General features: G+C 39.6%; 1 protein-coding gene across 2 annotated transcripts in view; it reads left to right on the top strand.

Annotated features, from left to right (window-relative positions):
* Positions 1–13,057, top strand: part of FAM110B (family with sequence similarity 110 member B) — a 111,583-nt gene that overhangs the window by 37,368 nt on the left and 61,158 nt on the right. The window contains exon 3 of one of the 2 annotated variants that reach the window (XM_034064308.1): positions 8,318–8,505. The exons of the other annotated variant lie outside the window; for it this stretch is intronic. The gene's annotated coding sequence lies outside the window, so the exon portion shown is untranslated. The remainder of the gene's footprint in view (positions 1–8,317; positions 8,506–13,057) is intronic. 2 annotated transcript variants of the gene reach the window in all.

Below are 13,057 nucleotides of genomic sequence, written 5' to 3'. Positions count from 1 at the left end.
GAGTTCACTTCCACAAAAACAAACTCTTCGGCTTCCTACTGTGCATCAGGAATGTGAAGATGAATGTCCTGGAGAGCAACTGTCTCCCTCTACTGGCACCAACTTTTCTTACACTGTGCTGAAGTTCTGCTACATAATATAAAAATATGACTGTACTTCTATGCAAAAGAATAGTGATTCATGGATTTATTGGTGCACAGTCCTCTTACTGGTTATGCCACAGGTAGTATATGCTACATTATGCTATGTATGATAGGCTTGATGTCTGTTTTCTGGGAGCTATAGTTGTTCCTCTGTTTGGTCCTCAGGATGAAGGGTTATTTATTCCAGAATGCATTTTGAACAGTTGTGTCCCTGCTTATTCAAAGGAGGAATGTTGGTGGATAAACTGCCTTCTCTTGACAACGTGGTTTTCACTGAGTGTGCACCTCTGAAAGGTGTAAGCTTGCAAGTGCACTAGTAGAGAGGCAAAGCTAGAGGGAAGGAGGACCAGAGTTGGGCAGCATGTGCAGGTAAGTCAGGGAGATGCTTTCTGCAATATGGTTAGCCTTGCAGAAAAGAAGAATGATACAAGTCTCTGGAGGGCATGTGAGAAAAGTGTTGAGTCTCCAGCAGGGCACTTCTGACAGATAACGAATGAGCCAAAATTGGCAGCCCTGCATTGCAATGGGTGGGCCAGCATGCGAAGAAATGGAAAAGTTGCAAGAGAGGAGGGAGGGGCAAGATCTTACAAGATGAATCTTTCTTTTTTTTCATGGCTAGAGTGATTTCCTTCCTTCTTGTTTGGTGTCAGCTCATTTTACATTTCTTGGAGGATTTCAGGCTCGGCCATATTGATGAGCTATATCCGTATCTGAAGTCATACCCAGGGAACTCTGCCCATCTATTCAATTTACATAAGCTTTCATAAACGTCAGCTCAACGTTTCTTTTTTCTCACAGAAAGAGAAATAAACTGTCTCTTCCAGAACTGTTTTGCCTGCATCGTATGTGGCCTTCAAACCCTAAGGTGCCCCAAATTGCTAGGAGGATCAACTTGTGGTCTTTACCTCATGGTCTTTGCCTTTCCTATTATGTAATGTTGGAGTTTTGACCTAGTAAAAGGAAGGAAGTGAGTATTCATTGAGAGGAAAAAGCTGACAGGAGTCCTGACCTCCCCCCCCCCCCCCCTTCACTAGTCCTTTCCAAACCAAGGTGAAGAAAATAGTGATGGGAAGGAGCAATCTTTGACCACATGGGAGTTTCCAGGGATCAGAGTCATGATCTGATGGCAGCTGCCAGCTGAAAACAAGAGCTGCATTCACACTGGAGTACACAGTGCCCAATGAAGTACTTGTCGTGACCCTTGTGGTCCCTGTCTGGAGCTGTCCCAGGTGGCTCTGGGCACTCGCTGCTGGAACCCAGCAACAAGTTTGGTAGCTTTACATGGTCTCATGCTGACCTGAATTCCTGCAGTCAGTTTCACTAGAGGAGATGACCTAAGGGGCAGAGGTGTGTGGATTTCCTTTACTTTTTCTCCTGATTTTATTGTTTTTTTTTAATAGTTAAACTCTTAAAAACCCAGAACAACCAACTGATAAACTCTCTGCTATTAGTCAATGTTGATATGCAGAAATGACCCAGGATAAGTTGCAAGCTTTGTTCTTTTGAAAGCATTTCCTTTAGCTGTGATAATTGTAAAGTTTATTCTTTTAGGAGATGCACAGACCTTCTGCCCCCATTCCCTAAGAATTAAACAGACTAGATGTTCCTGTTGTCTCTTTAATGGATACATTTTCAGAGATGACGAATTTTTCAGCTACATTAATTGCTAGAAATATACTGTCAAAATACTAGGGATGTGATTTTATTACTTCTCTGAAGAGCCATTAAACCCAACAACAACCAAATCCTGGACTTGTAAAGTCTTTAAAACTAACAGTAACTTATATTTATGAAGTAGAATATTCCAAAAACATGTAATACAAGACAGAGATAATTTTCTCTGTTCTGATCATATTGACTCTTCCCTCTCTTGTAAAAGAATTTAACTCCTATGGTGATTCTGAGTTTTGTTTAACAGGAATTTTTTTGGGCCCTGTCCAACTGGTAAAAAAAAAGGCATCAGGTGGAATAATGCTCTGGTTGCATCTACCAGGTACAGCTGCGTAAGGGACTTGAGATGGTGTACAAAATGCAGCCAGTAGGTCACATTAATCAACTGACTGCTGACCATGAGTATTAACTGCCTACTGTGTAGTTTTCACTTAACACTGGTGCTGTGGTTTAACTCAAGCTGCCAACTAAGCCCCACACAGCTACTTGCTCACTGCCCCCTAAGTCAGATGGGGGAGAGAGTCAGAAGAGCAAAAGTGAGAAAACTCTTCAGTTGAGATAAAGACAGTTCAACAGGTAAAACAGTGCATATAAGCTAAGCAAAGTGAGGAATTCATTCACCCCATCCCATGGGCAGGCGGGCGTTCAGGCATCTCTAGGAAACCAGGGCTTTATCACACGTAATGGTTACTTGGGAAGACAAATACCATCACTGTGAATGCGCCCCCACTCCTCCCTTTCTTTTCCTTCCTCTAGCTTTACATGCTGCTTATGATGCCATATTTTATGGAATATCCCTCTGGTCAGTTGGGGTCAGCTGTCTTGGTAGTGTCCCCTCAAAATTCCTTGTGTGCTCCCAGCCTACTCGCTGGTGGCATGGGGTGAGGAGCAGAAAAGGCCTTGACTCTGTGTAAGCACTGCTCAGCAGGAACTAAAACATCCTTCTGTTATCAACACTCTTTTCAGCACAAATCCAGAATGTAGCCCCATACTAGCTACTGTGAGGAAAATTAACTCTATGCCAGCTAAAACCAGCACGCTCTGCTTAGTGGTGATTAGCAGTAATATATTGAGCTGTTTGGAAGGTCGAGGCTGTGTGTTTTTCTGCACTGAAAGAGCTCTTCTGAAGAGAAGCAGCTCTCTTTTTTTCATATGTGCTGAGCCTTAAGTGGACTTCTGGGGCTGTCTCCCAGCTTTCCAGAAGTTGCACCATTCCACCAAATGTAGCTTTTCAAGGTAGCCCTTGTACTTCCATAAGGGTAGGTAATGTTGTGATGGTTATCATGCTAGTTGATCCAGACTTACCTGCTGTGGGATAAAATTAAATGTTTCAACTCAGGCCTGTCTTTTAGAGTGTGAGTCGAATGAAAAGAATCCCTGTTTAATTTTTCTCAAGGAACTAGCACTAGACTCTCTGATTTATTGAAGTCTGAGGAGTACAAAGGACAGAAAGTAATTTTCCCGTGAACTCATTCATGGCTGATTTTATCTTTTCACCATTGCTCCTGAGTCCTCCTACTATGGCACCATGGCATGAGAAGAGCTTGTTAACAGTTAACAAGCTTCTTAATAATAGGGTTCTTAATAGACTTAATAAGTATAAATACTTACGCTAGATAAATGGACAATCTGGAACCTAAATCAGTCTTCCCTGATTTGTATGGCCCAACATCTTCTAAATAGTTTTCTGATCTGTAAGTTATTTTACAGAAAGACATGTTTATGCGTAGATCTGTTTAATTTTGTTTAAAAAAAAATATGTACTTAGTTTCTTTCATTGCTGCCTGTTGCAGCCACAGTTTGTAATTTATATTAACTTAGGTGCTTTAAACTTTCAGAAGAGTATTTTCTCAATTTTTATATGAACAGTATTTGATCAGGAGTGCTCAGTGATGGACTACTTAAGCAAAGCACTAGTAAGATACATAAACTCATATATTTTAGTGTGATTTAAGTTATCTCTATCCAGAACTGCTTGACATTAAAATGCAGTCATTGTGATATCCAAGCTTGATATGTTTGCATCAATTCTAAATTAAGTTTTCTGTTACCTGTGGATTATTCCAGTAGGGTTTTGTCTTCTGTAGAGCTTTCTATTTGTCATCTGTTTTCTCTTTCTGTATTCTAATAAGAGCAGGTTTGAAGAAATGAATAAACTTACATAGACCACGTTTACTTTGTGATTGTTTTGAGTTACATCTTGATAATGATTTCTGCAAGAACATGTTATTCTGCAGTGCTCATTCAGTTGAGCTTTCAGTGATAGGCAGCCTGTAATGAAAATGTTGACTCACCTGAATGATATCTTTGTTTTCTTTTTGTAAGTCAGATTGCAAGATAATTTTAAATTACAAGTCTTAGATCACATTTTCTTGAACGATTGCTTATGATTATGTCAAGTTGCTGCACTCACCTATTTTAGTCACAGTGTTTTAAATTTCCATGTTAAGAGAAGGAGAGGAAGGTGTTTATTATATAGAGTCCTGAATGATGATAACTTCATGTCTTGTTAGTTTAATATTTTGAGTCTCTTCACATTAATAGTCCTCCTTGTGTTAAAGAATTTTGTATAATGAACAAAATGGGTTCATCTTGTCATACAAAGTAAAGGTAAACTTAGTGAGGAGGAGGAAGTAAAAGATCTGTGAGATGTAGCCTGTATATGCATGTAATGTAGTCTTCCACTCTTAGAGATCGTGCACCAGCAGCCTTTAATGTTCGAATGCTTTTATTCTGGTGCTCAAATGACTCACTAGTTATCTGAAGCATCAGGTAACTATACCTATATTTAGCTTTGTTCTATCTTGTTATCTTTGTTTCTGTCTTCATTTTCTTAGTTGTAAGCTACAGTGTTTCATTAATGTTTAGAAAAACAAAACCCCAAAACAATGTGGGAAATGTTCCTGGGTGTTCTCACGAGTACATCTGGTAGTTGAGGCATATGAAGGATAAGTCTTTTACCTTCTTTCACAGTACATTCAAACACAAAATACTTAACCCTACCTGCCAGCAGGCTGCACTTTTCAGTTGGAGGTGATACTATTTTTAAGAAGAGGCATCTTCTTTCTGCTGCTTGCTATGGGGTCTGGCCTAGTGGGGCTGTCCTCGATAGCAACCTCATCCAGCGAAGCGTTCATTTTGGTGGTTGATCTTTGCCTAGGCAGGACCCCAGCCTTATCTGCTTGCCTTCTACACTGACGAAACACTCTGTGCTGCAGACTGCAGTATTTAACCACTGGTAGGGGTGTCTGCCTTTTTAGCTCACTTGATCAAAGTGCTGAATTGCAGGGGTTCAGAAAAGAAATCAGTGCTCTTTTCCATCTGGCTGCCTTGAAGACTGTGTAAATTAAGTATATTTATCTCTAAAAGAAGTGATACCCATGCTACAAGAAATACAGTTGGTAACTATGAACTGCAGCTTGTGTTGCTGCTGGGAAAGATCTTGCCTGGGTGATTTTGTTTGTGAAGTAGTTTCAGGTAAGTTCCTCTGAGATTTGTAGTAATAGAATGCAAATAATATATACAGCAATGGCAGGTTTTTTTCTTTAGTTCCAAGTTTTGTAGATCTGCTTCTAGCAGACCTTAAAAGCTGATGAGGTGAGCAAAGATGTGCTGCCAGCTGGAAGGCATCCTTTGTTTCCTGGAGTTCTTTGCCTATCAGTACCTCTTAGGTATATGTTTTCTTGTACCTTTTCTCATTTGTTTTGGTTTTATTCATTCTGGTCTTTTTCAGACAGTAAACTTCTCAAGTGCAGGCATGCATCTCTTGCCCTCAGCAGCTTCTACAGATTTTAGGCTTTATTTTTTTTGTTAATCTCCAGACCATCTCATATATCCCCGGTTAGTTTGCCTTGGTACTTTTACCTCTTATTTTTATTTACTGGATGAAGTTGCCTGTAAATTATGCCAAATATTAACTTGTACTTCAGCTGCAGGAAAGCTGGAGGGATATCATGGGTTAAGAGATATGAGATATATATATCATTGGGAAGGCTTCAAGGCATCTCTAGTTTTATGCCAATCACTTATTTCACTATAGTTTTGGGAGTTGAAAAAAGTATGTGTGTAGAGACCTAAAAAATTTTGTGACTACTGCAGGATGTTCTTTGGTCTAATTTTATTGATGAGATACAAAACAACAGTAGAAGCTGCTGTTTCTTGATGTAGTGTATTAGTTTAACATTAAATGATTAAATTCCAAGTACTCAAAGAGAAAATAAGCCTTCTAAATTATTCTCTACATCAATATTTCAAAGCTATTTCAATTTGTTTTAATGAAACAGATACAGTATTATATGAATGGAGCAGCTGTAAGTACTCAGAGTAGCTTGAGCACTTGAGATGAGAGAAACAGTTAGCTTTTGCAGGTTAGCCATGCGCCCACTGCAGCATGTGTGCTGAATTGATCACTGTGAAAACTCAGTGCAGTGTGCAGGGTTATTTACATTGCTTGCCCTCAGTCCTTCCAAATATGAATATTTATGCTAGTTTTTGGGATATGGTGGATTGCGTTGCAGTCCAACAGAGTGTAGAAGTGATGATGGTTTTTAAGTTATGCAGAGTTTTTTATAGTTATGTCGTTTCTGTTTTAAAATATACAGTGAAGTCAGTGTTAAACACTTAGGCAACTTTGAAACTCCTTCATGTTTTCCTTCTATAGCAGCCCTTTTACTGTGGTTATGCTGCTTATGTTTTGACTACAGACTGCTGGAATTTGCTTTGAAAATATCAGTGTCTGTTTTATTTACTGATTAGCTTCAGCACAGCAGCTTTTTTAGATCCTGGTTAAGGCAGAAGTTTGGGGAATAGGGAGAGACTTTCTTGTTCAAATTGCTGAAGACTACATTATTGTAGAGCATGCAGGAGATGCGTATTTGAGAAAGAATGTAAGCTCCAGTTCTGACTTCACTTAATTTTGAGTACTCACCTTTTGATGTTATTTTCACATGTTTGTACCTAATTTCTATGGGGACAAAAAAGCATTATTGTTTGATGTTAAGGTTATGATGTTATGGGGTTACTAATTTACCATTCCACCTCTGACATGTTTGGAACTTTTAAGACTCACCACTGAGATATCACCTTCGTGATGCAGTGGAAAACCAAAGATCTCAAAAAAGCTCCGTCCTTCACAAGGTATAAAGGTATTAGAAAAGATGAGGCTGCATGTATGTGCTCACAGAATGTATTTGAATCTGCAGTGAAGACTTTAATTCAGTCCTATAACTGTTAGTCTGTTCTGGAAGTACGCAGGATTTGCAGCTAGGACAAAGGGATAAAAGGTTCCATCTGATTTGGGATTGGTCTCCTGAAGGGTCAGCACTTCATGAGGATGGGCACATGAAGAAATTCTGGTTATTAACAGCAGTAGTGTTACAAGTGGTGACTTTTGTGAGGCTACTATGCCATGCAGGCATGTTCTACGGAGAAATTGGGTAACATTTTTTTTGGCCCCAGGTCTAGGAAAGAAAGGTGAAGAAAATGCCTGCGGTTTTGCCCAAGAAAAGTTTGAGAAGGCAGACCAGTACGTAATTTGTTCCTGGGATGTGTCTTGAGTTCCTTTGGTGCATGTTTCCCATCTTCAGAGCACTCTCTAGCTCCCATGCCAGTTTTGGTAAGATCACTCTTGCCCTCACCCTAGTTGGAGCGCTATGCAGGGAGGGAAATGTCTGCTGAAATGGTCAGGAAAGGGATGAAAACAAGGGGGAGGGTCTCTAGGCTTGAGGGGTAGGCACTTGTTTGTCCCCATTTATACTAAATTTTCGTAGCTCTAGTTATGTGACTTGTGTGCTCATTTTGCATTAGAGGATTGGATAAAAGCCACAAGCCATTCTGGAAGAAGGGTCTGGGATCTTATCAGCCCCACAAAGTTACTGCCAGGTCTGCAAGCTGCTCGAGATGCAAGTATACTTTTCTTCAGTAACATTATGTGGAATGAGAGTCCTGAAGACTCTCATAAAAGCACTTTTGGCTTGCTCTATTTAATAATTAAACCTCTCTTCCTGGAGAGGCTTTTCATCTGTGCCAGCAAAATGCTTCTGGTTTCTTGTAAGAAGACTGTGAGACTGGGTTCTGGTATGGCAAGTCACAGTTGCTGTTTTTATATGGACACAATTTCTAGTCATTAAATTAACAATCTTTCTGAGATTAAAATCTAAATTTATTTTACATTTGGCTTAAAGGTCTTGAAGTTTAGTAGGCTGTCCTCAAACTTCAAACTAGAAATGGTAACCAAAGTCATTGCATTCAAAGCTAGTTTTCTTCTGGGATTCATTGTGCTGAATATCCCCAACTCCTGTGTAAAGTAATGAGATCTGAGAGTTTCTCTGAAGCTCTGAATTAAGGGTGTGGACTGGAGACTTGAAGTTTCAAAGGTTTGCAGCCTCTGAGCTCTCAGTGAGCTGGCTGGCAGCAAGGTGGGTTTTGAGCAGGTGCCTGTATGCCTTAACATCAGCTAAGAACCATTTCGTGTTCCAACAGTTGCATCCTGACTTTCTTTCTAGTTGCATCTTGCACCTCAACATAAACACCTTCTCAAGATTTAAGAGAGCAGAAAACAGTCTTTGAAGAATAAAAAACCAGTGGACTCTAGAGAGCTTGATGGGTCTTCATTGTCATCATACAAGATCAAAGAAAGCCTTGGAGCTGCACTTTCTACTCAGAATTGGAAATAACATTCTTAATTACAGAAGTGAGTAAGTCTGATGGTGGTTTTCCTTCAAAGGCAGGAATGCTACACTTTACCCTTCAACTTTTGCATTCTTTTCACCATAGCATTTTTGAAAAATTACACCTGTCCTCAGATGGAAGACTTGCATTTAAATTTTTCCTGGGCCCATCCATAGGCATGTCAGTTAGATTGCCTATAGACACCAGATAGCATCACCCATTGCAGTAAGGTGGTCATACTGAAAAAGGTACTAAATAGAGAAGGAAGTGCCAGTAGTGGTGATGAAGATTAATAACGTGCAGTAACTGGAAGTATACTTACCATATTGCAAACTGGTTTTTTTTCTGCTCTTCCACTGAGGAAAATCTGTACTTGTCTGTCAGCTTCTTGGCTTAAGTAATGCTCTCAGAATCACTATTTTCCACCATATCAAGTATGAAAAATGTATCACCACATATGAAGAAGCAGTTTTGTCGCTTGTTCCAATGTAGTTTTAACCTCCCATGTCCTTGTGAGCAGTTGACTTTTGCATACCTTGTTTTAGGACTTCAGCATCTTAACATCAGTCATGTTTTAGTTTGTTTTATTTCTTTTATTGCTCTCTTAAATCTGTGTGTTACGGGCTGGTAATGTCTCTCTCTTGGCTCTTCGGAATCAGAGGCTTTCTTTTCTACAATGTATTTTACAATCTTTGACTCATTAAGTTCATGACCATTGACTTTGTATGAGTCTGGCATGCACTACATGGGGTCCATGGCCTGGATGTGTTATTTAAGGCTATTTCTTATGCTTACTGTGTTACAGATAATCATTGTGGTCCCTTTCTGTGGTTCACCAACTTTGTGGACACCTAGCTGGTCAGCCAGAGGTCATGAAAGTGGTGGCTAGGAGGTACACATTTCTTGCTAAGAGGTCTTGCTAAGGCCTCAGTTGTGTTGACAGGGCCATTGCTTTCTGAAACAGACAGTTCATACTGATTCTTTGCTGCTGTGAGGAAAGGTAGTGGAGGGAAAAATATCTATGGTGGAAAGTCAATAAGGCACAAAGGATATTTGTATAGTTTGAGGTGATTATTGAAATACAGTATAGGTGGAAGGAAACGTTGCACTGAAGGAAAAATGAAAGGAACTTGAGGAGAAATGAAAGGTCAGCATTGGGATGGAGTTGTGTTGGAGTGGTATGTGATGGGAAACTTTTTTCAGGGCGATGTGAAAATTACTTCTAAATTACTATAATTTGAGTTTGGAATTTCTGCATTCCTAAGGATACCAACTGTGTTCTTCCACACCTGTTTGTGTGGCCAAAGTGCAAATGCTCAGTGTAGTAAACCTCCTGCAGACTTCAGATACTTCTTTACTGCATCCGCCAATAGTAGAATGAAGCACACATCACAGCTTAACTGATCTTCTTGTTGTCCAAGGTGGCAGTGTCTTCATTTCAGTCAGTTAGGTCTTGAGTGAAGATACTGTCAACATATAGGCCTGTGGATGTGATGGGTGGTAATGTCCTTTGGAATGTGGGTGTGAGGGGATTATTTCGGTTTTTATGATTCTGAGAAAAAAGTGAATGTGAATGCTATAAAAAATACTCTGTAGGAATCAATCATAGGGCTGTCCTGCAGAGGATCTCTCTCTGGCTTTAACATGGAAAAATTTCTTTGGGAAGGAAAAGTAAAATGGGGGGATATTTGCGAAAGATAAAATAATCCCCTCATCTTTTATTCTGTGTAAATGTAAAAAAGTGCCATATGAAAATCTGAAGATGATGTTTTTGTTATGTATGCATAACCATGGAATGGTTTAGCTTAATTCTCAAAGTCTAATGAGTGCATCAAACCAAGTAAAATACTCATTAGAGTAGTTGATTCTGTTCAACCTCTCAAGACTACAACTTAGAAATATACGTACTATTGCCATTAGAAATGCATCATGTTGATTCACAAACTTTTTTGCTCAACTCATTTTCATTACATATGTTTACTATACTTTGCAAAATCTAATTAACTTGAGGTAGCAGATCCCAAGCAATATTGGGTATATTTTTAAGTCAAAGGTTAAGTTATATCCAGAATGAAACCTGTTTAGTTGAAGACACATCAGACATTTTTCATTTGAAATATTTTTGTATTGAAGTCATTGGATGGATAAGTACTTATACAGGTGATCATAGCATAGTAAAAAGTTACTTGTTCCCAAAGTAGTCATCTGTTAATTCACTTAGATATGCCAAAATGAAGTGTAAAATTTATTAATGTGCTAGCTAGGCAGTTTTCACTGTAAGATGCTGGTTCCAGTGTCATATGATGAATTCTTCATACCCCCATACGCTTTCCTTTCTCCTTCCGTCTGTGATGGGCATCTGCCTCGGGCCATATGGTTTTGGAAAATTTTGATCAAAACTGTTCTGTCAAGGAACAGGACTAGAGAAAACCTGACTTGCTTTTAATTTCTAAAAACACTGTAGAGACCTTCTGTTTCCATGCGGAGAAACAGGAACTGGAAGCTTAGCACAGGCAGATAACTTTTGCCAGGGACAGGCTTTTGCTTTCGATGAAAGTCTGACGAATATTGGCTAACTCACGTACCTTTCACAATTCATTCAGTTCCAACAGAACCCTGCTGGAGTCTCTTGTGACTGTGTCCTCATGAAACCTGTGTCACCTTGCTGGGACTTCAGTCTTTTGTGACTGTGTCCTCATGAAACCTCTTTTGCTGGCATGCCTATACATGGCTGTATCCTGTCACATGTCCAGTGTATGGTCCAGGCACTCATGTGCGGTCACCATGGGTGGTGTGACAGGCTTGTGGAGCCCTGTATTAGTCTCAGAGTTTTAGCTACCTGCTTTTGCCAAACGTGGGCCCTCACACATCACTCCTGGCTCCATACATCAGACTTGTAGTGCTGTTCCCCACACCTTACTTGCCCAGCACATCATCACAATGGTTAAAAGTGACTACAAGTTGAGACAGAGGTTTAGTGAGTGTTGATTGTGTTGCAGAGGCAAGTAGGTGTCTCTTGAAATTCAATTTTGGAGTTTTCAGTGGAGCCCTCAAGTACAGCTGCCATCATGATGTTTTAAAAAAGGCAGCAACTCCTAGAACCCTGCTGCAGTGGTATGTTGAGAGCATGCTGCTATGGCAGCCCATGTTGGGGTCACAGGCTTTAAATGCCCTCGGAGCCAGTAGCTCTGTGGGTTGGAGGCAGGAAGGAGCAGTGAGGGCTTGGGGAGCTGCTGGGCTGAGATGTGGTGATGCATAGCTTAGCAGCTTGCATGGGAGGCAGCCAAAACTGAGTGTTCCATGGCAGCTGAAGCCTGTTTAATTCCTGCTTAAGGATTCTTGGTCATTTTGTTACTTGTCATAGTTGCTGTGGTGGTCTGTGAATGTGGATTAGAATAATTTAAGTCTCTTTGGTTTTCATTATTTTGTGTGTGTCTTTTCTTTTGCTTAACAAACATGAGCATTCCCAATAGCTGGATCAGACTAGAGTAAAGACTGTTGGTTGTCTTCCTCTGTTGCTACCTTTGGAAAACTGTTGTTCACAAAATCATTGTGGATCCGATCATCAAATAATTGGGTCCCCTCTTCCTCACACCTCTCTTTAACTCTTTAAGTTTGTAACAATTGTGTAAGTGGCTGGGTCTGCCTTTATCCTTCAATACATAGTTTCCTGTCTTCAAGCAGTGCTAACTGAGAAACTTGAAATATTCTACAGTATTTTAAAGAAGCACAGTTTATAAAAATTTATGAGTTTCTTAGATGATGTAATCTGAAAAGGAAGACTTAATAAAACAACCTCCTTCGTTTATTGCAACACAAAACTTAATGTTGACTGAATGTTGAATCAAGGAGAAAAATGTCACTATTCCTGCATTTCATTTTTATTTCTAGCCATATATTGCTTTTAGAATATTTTTTGTACAGAAATGAAATCTGCTTCTAGCACAGAGCAACTCTTTATGAGCAATTTTCACTGGCAGATTAAGAAAGCTGTGACACAGCTATTTACATATTGTCAATAAATATGGTCTTGCACTGTTACCACATTGAAGTCTTGTTCCATTAGGAACATTTTATGTAGTAGCAAATACATTTTTTTTTGTACCAAAGTAAGTATGATAGTTAAAAATGTTTATAAGCAACCTTTAATATCATGCACTTGGGCTGTGCCTGATCCTGATTCCCTGCAGAATTAGGGAAAATGCTGGCGTGAGCATATAGGGGTTTTGGGGTCTCGTAAGTGTAGTGTTTATGGGTGTGTTTTGTGCATATCTTAATGGAACATCTTAAAAATGTGTTGTAAAGTATGTATATGTGTAATAGTGTAGCCTTATGATATTTTGGCAATACTGATGGTGAAAAATGTACTGTATCTCACAAGAGACAGCTGGCACTGGGACTTTGGAGAAGCAGGCTGTGTACTTCCATCTTGTCACTGACGTTTGTAAACCTTTTGGTCAGGGTAGAGTTTAGGTGATTATATGAAACATTTGGGAATAGGAAACTTGGGAAGATTGTTTTCCAATTTATGCTAAACAGAGTGAAGATTAATTGAAATACACTGTCCATGAAGA

Source organism: Melopsittacus undulatus, chromosome 1, assembly GCF_012275295.1.
Source record: "Melopsittacus undulatus isolate bMelUnd1 chromosome 1, bMelUnd1.mat.Z, whole genome shotgun sequence".
Taxonomy (NCBI): Eukaryota; Metazoa; Chordata; class Aves; order Psittaciformes; family Psittaculidae; genus Melopsittacus; species Melopsittacus undulatus.
The sequence above is the reverse complement of the archived record's forward strand: the minus strand, read 5'-3'. Positions and strand labels throughout refer to the sequence as shown.